General features: G+C 36.0%; 1 long non-coding RNA gene across 1 annotated transcript; it reads right to left on the bottom strand.

Moving 5' to 3' along the window:
• Positions 1-291: 291 nt before the first annotated feature.
• Positions 292-4,574, bottom strand: LOC128599373 (uncharacterized). The gene is made up of 3 exons (XR_008384406.1): positions 3,849-4,574; positions 2,156-2,328; positions 292-1,984 (listed from the first exon to the last, which is right to left on the bottom strand). It is a non-coding gene; the product is annotated as an uncharacterized LOC128599373 (long non-coding RNA).
• Between the last annotated feature and the right edge of the window lie 2,861 nt (positions 4,575-7,435).

Below are 7,435 nucleotides of genomic sequence, written 5' to 3'. Positions count from 1 at the left end.
TCGCAAATCATCACCAAGCCCAAAGAACTGCCACTCACTGGATGTTTTTTCCGTACCATTCTTTGTGAGAAAATCTAGAAAAAAAATTAATTGTGTCCGAATCTCAGAAAATCAGTTTCAAAAATACTCACACTAGTCCATCTGGCATCAACAACCATACCATGATCAAAATCACTGAGATCAACGAGTCACTGATGTCTGATGTGACGTGTACTCATTATTATTATTTATTATTTCCAGACTGCACATTAAAATGAATAACATGACCAGGAATGTATTCTTCCTGTTCCTTTGGAGCAAATTTATGAATAGATTTTTAGCACTCGTGACACAGATTGGTGGTGAGAGAGAACATTTTGTCTAACCTCAAAGGTCATGACCAGGATATGCATGTGACAGAGAGATTAGTGTCACAGACAGAGGAAGGAATTGGTAAAACAAAGCAGCAATTTTAGGTAAGGCAGTGATGACGTGATCATTAGTGAAAGGTTGGGACACAGGTTAATTGCTTTCCGCTTGAAATGATGGCACCTCTACAGTCAACACAGCAGCACTGCTGTGATTCATTTCAAGGAGACGTGATGAGGATGGTGATCACACTGCACAAGTTAAGCAATCTGTTATACTGTAGGTCTTCATGTCAGATGATCCATCAATTCTTAAGTTTGAGGTACAGTGTAATCTGTAAGTAATTGTACGGTGAAGTTGGTGGTGATATGATCCTGCTCAGTACTTGTAACGAAACAGTGGTCTTAAGGTTGATAGTAGGAAAGTCTATTCCAGGTAAACTCTTTATGAATGATAATGCTTTTTATACATTTTAAAGGGGGTCATAAGCTATTGCACAGTTTGCTGATCACCATTTGTGCAATGGTGTGTGATGTTCTATCTTAAAAGTTCCAAGTTGGTTCTAGATGTGGCATTTTTATTTGGAGTTTCTCAGACTATCAGCACCAAGGAAGTGCTTCGGCAAAGGACTGTACACTTTCTAGTCCAGGCTTCTTGAGGGCCTCTCTAACTAAGGGGCCCTGAGTAGTCAGTTCCACTAATCCCCCAGCAGTGACAACCTGGCCCTTAACATAATACATGAGAGAAAAAGAACAGACCACCCCCTCACTCTGATGGACATTCTGAGAAGTTTAAGGAAAAGGGTATTTGTGATGATTTTGGAGTCAGTTTCTAAAAGGTTTGTCTAATAATAATTTATCTTAATTAAATGTCATTCTATTGTAATATATAGACAAGATTAATCTCATGTATGTAAAACACCCAACTCCAAACACAAAATATAACACATATATAAATATAAAACCGTTTGAAACACTGGCTCGCTCTGGGAGTGCTATTGTAATGTGTTTGAATATAATCATTTGAACACACCATGTTTTCTTCAGTTTCAGCTCATAGTCATGTTATTGTGTTTTATAAAATTGAAATTATTTGTCTGTATAGATTGGGGTATTGGAGTGGGCTTTGTACTTCCTGCTGCACCAAGTAAGTCATTCATGGGTTGATAAATGCACCAATGAAATAAAGATGTAATCATGTTTTCCAGGGAAACAGCCTTTCATAAGTCTAAGGGTGTATAAGACTCCCAGTATAAGTCATTTGAGGCTGTCAAAGGCTATTTTGCTGCTAGTAGTCCAGGCTCTTTTGAAGATTGATGGCATCATACGTTGCTCTCATTACCAGGATAATTCAGCTTAAAACATATTTGCTTCTTCCAAGGGGTTAAATCCTCTCTGTGCTCAAGTAGTTTCTACAACATGATAACGAGTGCAAACATTTATACAAATCAATACAGAAAAGGTTGCAGGAACACCAAGTCAGTGTTTTGCAATGGCCGTCTCGGTGTCTGGATGTGTCCCCTACTGCTGGACTAAATTGGAGAGGGCAGTCCACATGCACACACCTAACAATATAAAGGAGCTTGAAATCTTCTGTACATAGTAGTGGACTAGATCTCTCTACAAGTGTCTCCAACCTGGTTAGACATGACAGAAATGACCAAATATTGTTGGCTTGTCAATATTCTTTGAAAACAGTGTTTGGCATGAATTGCACTACATTAAAAAGGTTCAAGGTCCACAGTTTGATTCTGAGCTTGAGATACTGTCTTTGTGGAGTTTTGCATGTTCTCCCCTGTGTTTGTTACCTCCAGGTTCTCCTGTGTCCTCCCGCCTCCTAAAAACATGCAAATTGGTCGATTGGCTATGATAAATTGCCCCAGGTATGAATGTGTGGTTATGGTGACCTGTGATGGACTTTCAGGGTGTTTGACACCTCATACCAGGTGTTCCTGGGATTCACCATGGTTACTGAAGATGACTGAATGTTTGAAGAAAAGAAAAAAAAGTGTTAAAATAAAAAAATCACATATTGTATGTATTATTCATTTTATATTTTCATTTTCATGCCAATAATTTTAGGGTTGACTGTCTTATTTAATGCCCAAACCCTAAGAATCATTAAACAGAAAAAAATTCCACCCAAGTGAACTATTCAAATGTTTTAATTGCTGTAGACATTTTAAACACCAAATACAAAAATGCACATTCAGGGTAAATATACATTTGAAGATGTTACTCAATACTATTCTCTTCTGATATATATATATATATATATATATATATATATATATATATATATATATATATATATATATATAAACTTCATCAGTTAAATTATAAATTTCTTTATATAAAATATACATTTCTTTATCAGTTTGTAAACAGGATCTCCTCATGAAATCAAACTACTGTATATGTGTTTGTTGTTTTTACTATAATACTTCATGGATGATTAAGTGAACTCCTCATTACTCTTTATTAAGTTGTACAGCTACAATGAATTAAGTGAAGCAGTTCAAACAAGACGTGCTCATCATTGGCTATAAACTATTTGGTTAAACCTAATTAAGGAGGTTTCGAAAGTTTTGACAAGTCCCTTGTGCAAACACGCTGTCCTCAGGGCTAACCATCCAGCAATTTCATTAACTCTTCTAATAGCCAAGGTGTCCATTACATGGCAGGAAGGAAAACATATATCTCCAATATTTTTCTCTGAGAAAACTAATAAGCTATAAAAGTCTAATAAATCTCAGAAATGGTTCCCATAAACAAAACCCTTCATTAAAATATATCCTTTCAAATGTCCACAGATAAAAAAAAAAAGAGGTGAAAAAATCTTCACCACAACACAAACACCTGCTGTGTGATTATCAATCAATTATATGAGGTTCACACAGTGCTAAAAGTCTGTTCTACCTCTAAGAATTATTTGAGCGTTACTCTGAATCATTCTGATTTATTCTGTTTATTCACTCTAGCCTTTCGCTGTCTCTACCAACTGATGTCTAGACACTCCATAATGTGTGAAAGATAACAGCCAATTCCAGACTGTCTGATAGTGTGACCCTAACTACCACATGAAGAATGGAATAATTAGTGTGAGCACTTAAATATGGCAGGTTCATATCCTTCATAAATTTCATAGCTCATGTTCTTAAAAACCTAAGAGCTTAAACATTTATGAGGTTGCTGAGGGTCATGAATCTCACGGTGTTACGTGGCTACACATATCACGAAACCTGAGTAACTTCACTGTGCAAAATATAATAATAAGAGTTTTTATCCAGTGAGTTACATTAGCAAACTGAACAAGACTGATCAATAGCCCCTACCATGACTGATTAACTTATTAATTTAGCTATTAATTTTGCTTGATCACAAATGAAAATGCTGATCCCAGAAACTGCTCATGCAGTCCTTGCTTAATTATGTCATAAAAATATTTAAAAATTGTTATGAAGCAAAATTGGATGAATTTATTAAACCAAGATTGCTTACTGTAATTTTTCATTTGATCAAAATTCTTCTTTGACAAGCAGACATCGTTGCTCAGTCTTTATTTCTCTCTCTCTTTCTCTCTCTCTTTCTGCCAGTGAATCTGTTTGAAGGCTAATATTCCACCATTCACCAGCTGCTCCCTTGGCAACACTGGCGTTTCTGTTGCCATGGCAATACTCACTCGAGCTTAGCCAGGCATAAGGTCTGGCACACTGCCATGCCAACGTGTGAGTGCATGGCAGTTGGTTTGGATTTTTATCTATGGATGTGTGTTCCAGGGTACAACTGTGTGTATGTATGTGTGTCTGTGTGTGTGTGTGTGTGTGTGCGTGTGTGTGTTGTGCCCAGGACAGGTGTATGTGTGAGTGTTTGTGGTCATCATAAATGTGCATGTGTGCATCTGTGCGTGCATATGTGTGCAGGACAGACATGCGTTTGGGGAAAGTCAGGGTGTTTGGGACTGCCCCAAAACTGAGTGTGTGTGTGTGTGTGTGTGTGTGTGTGTGTGTGTGTGTGAGGAATTTTGTAATTAACTGTCATTCTCTACAAGAATTCTACTTAAACACAGAGTTGTTACTTAAAGGCTATCACTGTACATTAATGTTGATCCTGACACTTGTGTCACAGAAGATAAGCCATATACATTTATAAATGAAAGAAGTACATTATCACATTGATATCCTTTTTAGGATATTGTAAAATATATCTATAATGGAAAATATATATATATATATATATATATATATATATATATATATATATATATATATATATAAATGGAATATGAACCATTAACCAAACAAACTTTGTACAAATACATACTGATAGCAATCTCCCTTTTAGAATGTGATGTTCAAATCAGGGTTTTTTGGGCTGTAGTACACACACACACACACACACACACACACACACATACTCAGCAGGAAGGAAGCTTCTGCTGTCTGCTGTGGTTCAGTTGCCCCAGAAACCAGGTGATGCGTACGCACACGGAGTGTGTAGCAGATGACATAACAGATTCCATGACGAAAACAGTGACAGCACAGAAAACCTGAGAGATGGAAGAGGTGAGGATGTGATTTGTCGCTTGTTTAAAGACACCAGTTGAGACTAAAACTGATACATTTAAAGGAACATGATGTCATAAATTCAATGTAATTAAGCGGAAATCATATTATTGCCATACATGAGGAAATCTATTTTAGATTATACCTCAACACTGGTGAATGCTCTGATTAGCTCAGAAGGCATTGATTAATTTGTCTATAACATCAGTCATGACGTTAGTGCCAGCTGTAATTCAAATCATTAGGTTCATATTCTAATGCATTATTGCTTTAATAGTAACTACTAATTCACAGGGACTTGTATGGTGGAAGCTCCACATTATCTATGGCTAATAATATATGGATAAAAATATATTGCTATTTAAACATTGTGTTTGTTAAAGAAAAATGTATAATCAGTCATACAGCGAGGGGACTTTTATATATAACATTCACAGACAGAGTCTCCGGTGTCAGGGCTGTGTAGCAATAAGTACACTGTAAAAGTAAATCAGGACAGGACAATGTGTGTTCTGGTTTCCTGCTAACATGACAAGCTGCATATTTTTGTCTTATTAACTCTAAGACAGAAAGAAAAGAGGCTAGTGAGGGAATGAGGTTATAGCTATTATAACCTAAGTGATAACAGGTGCTAACTTGTTTTGTGGACACTCTACATCATTAAATGTAACTAAGAATGGTTAAAAAATGTTATGTTATTTTTTTAGAAATTAAAAATTGTAATCACTGGCAAATTGTTCTGGTATAATAGAAGTAAAACACTTCAAGATGTTCTGTTATTGTAAAATAATAATTATAACTTCAGGGTGGTAATGGTGTCACAACATTGTGTTCTTTAATTGCTGATTATTTTCCTACATTAGCACACCCTGTTGTGTTTTATTCCTCACTTGAATGACTCCACAGCTAACAACAACAACAGTAATAATAATAATAATAATAATAATAATAATAATAATAATAATAATAATAATGATCAACTCTTTGTAACAGGTAAATTCTGATACTTGAATTAAACCCTTTAAATGCTGATGACATTACAAGTTATCTTATTTTAGAAGACGGACCTCATCAAGCCAAGACACTCTGGTTGAGTTTTAAGATCTGTACTTTTTCTACTTGAAAAAACTATTTTATTCGAAGTTTTCTGTTCCTCTCATATGTCTATTTTATTTTCTGCAAAATGAACCGCCAAGGTTTAAAAAAAAAAAAAAGCGCTATATAAGTGCAGACCATTTACCATTTACCATACTACAGAATATAAATGATTTCTAAAATGGCTACATGATTGCAAAAGTTTATCCAGGAAATTGCTTGTAGTCCTTGAGATGCTGCTTAAAGAATAATAAATTTTTGTAATTTTTATAGTTTTATACCTTTAGAGCATGACACAGTTCCCATTTAGCAAAATATTCATGTTAGTTACAGTTGAAGGGCCTGAACAATTCTGTAAATTCTTGTATGCAGCTGCAAAGTGATTTCTCGTGTTGACCTTAGAATCACATCACCATGTCTACTTTTAACTTCCTCATGTGACCTTCACAATAGCAGAGTAACAGCTTCAATAAAGCAGTGTATTATTAATGAGCCACGGTAGCCACGTGCACACACCACATGTCTGCTTAGAAGCCAAAATAGTCTTGCCCTGGGGCTTTTCAGTAGACAGAGTCTTCCTAAGGAAGGAAACTAGGACCCCCTTCCCTTCTCTTAATGCGCCCCAGCTGTTTTGACTGCAAATAGTAGCGACTGTGAGCGGGACAGCCTCAAAAGAGTCTAATTCCCACTTAGCCAGCACTTAGGCTAAGATTTATTGTTTCCTGGTAAGGGAGGCCTGATTAAACAGCGTGGCGAGGATAATTCTGATAAGCACACACTGGAAACCAGCAAGGTTTAGACTGTGCCTGTCACATAGCAAAGATTTTACATTATTAGTGTTCCGGGCTTCTCAGGAAGGAGGAATAAGTTTTAAGTGACTTGTTGGAGTAGTAAAGTCACACAGAATGTACATTTTAGCATTAGCAGGATGTCAGACTTGATAGCACATCCCTATATATCTCCTGTAGGTGGATTAATGGTGTGGCAAACAATGTTGAGAACTTAATAAAAATAAAACCTCATATATACAGTCATGAAAAAATAAGTACACCCAATGGAAATTGCTGTTGTTTTTAACATATTTGGACGAGCAAACTTTTGATTCTCTCTGAAACAGTTAATAAAGGTTATACGCTCTATTAAATTACACATGAAATTGACATATTGTAGTAATTTTCACAATTTAAATGAACAAAAAACAGATTAGTCACATGGAAAGAGTAAGTACACGCCTACATTTGTCACACCTTCAAATCCATAAAATTAGAATCAGGTGTTCAAGATTTGATGCCAGTGATTAGAGCCTGCTTAGGAAGTGCAGGTGGAACCTGCTTTATTTATACCACTCTCATATCTAATGTCTGGTGCTCCCTTTGTTATTGATGTGTGTGGTGTCATCAGGCCAAGATCTAAAGAGATCTGTAAGGC

The sequence above is a fragment of the Ictalurus furcatus genome, chromosome 23, assembly GCF_023375685.1.
Source record: "Ictalurus furcatus strain D&B chromosome 23, Billie_1.0, whole genome shotgun sequence".
In the NCBI taxonomy this organism is placed as follows: domain Eukaryota; kingdom Metazoa; phylum Chordata; class Actinopteri; order Siluriformes; family Ictaluridae; genus Ictalurus; species Ictalurus furcatus.
The sequence above is the reverse complement of the archived record's forward strand: the minus strand, read 5'-3'. Positions and strand labels throughout refer to the sequence as shown.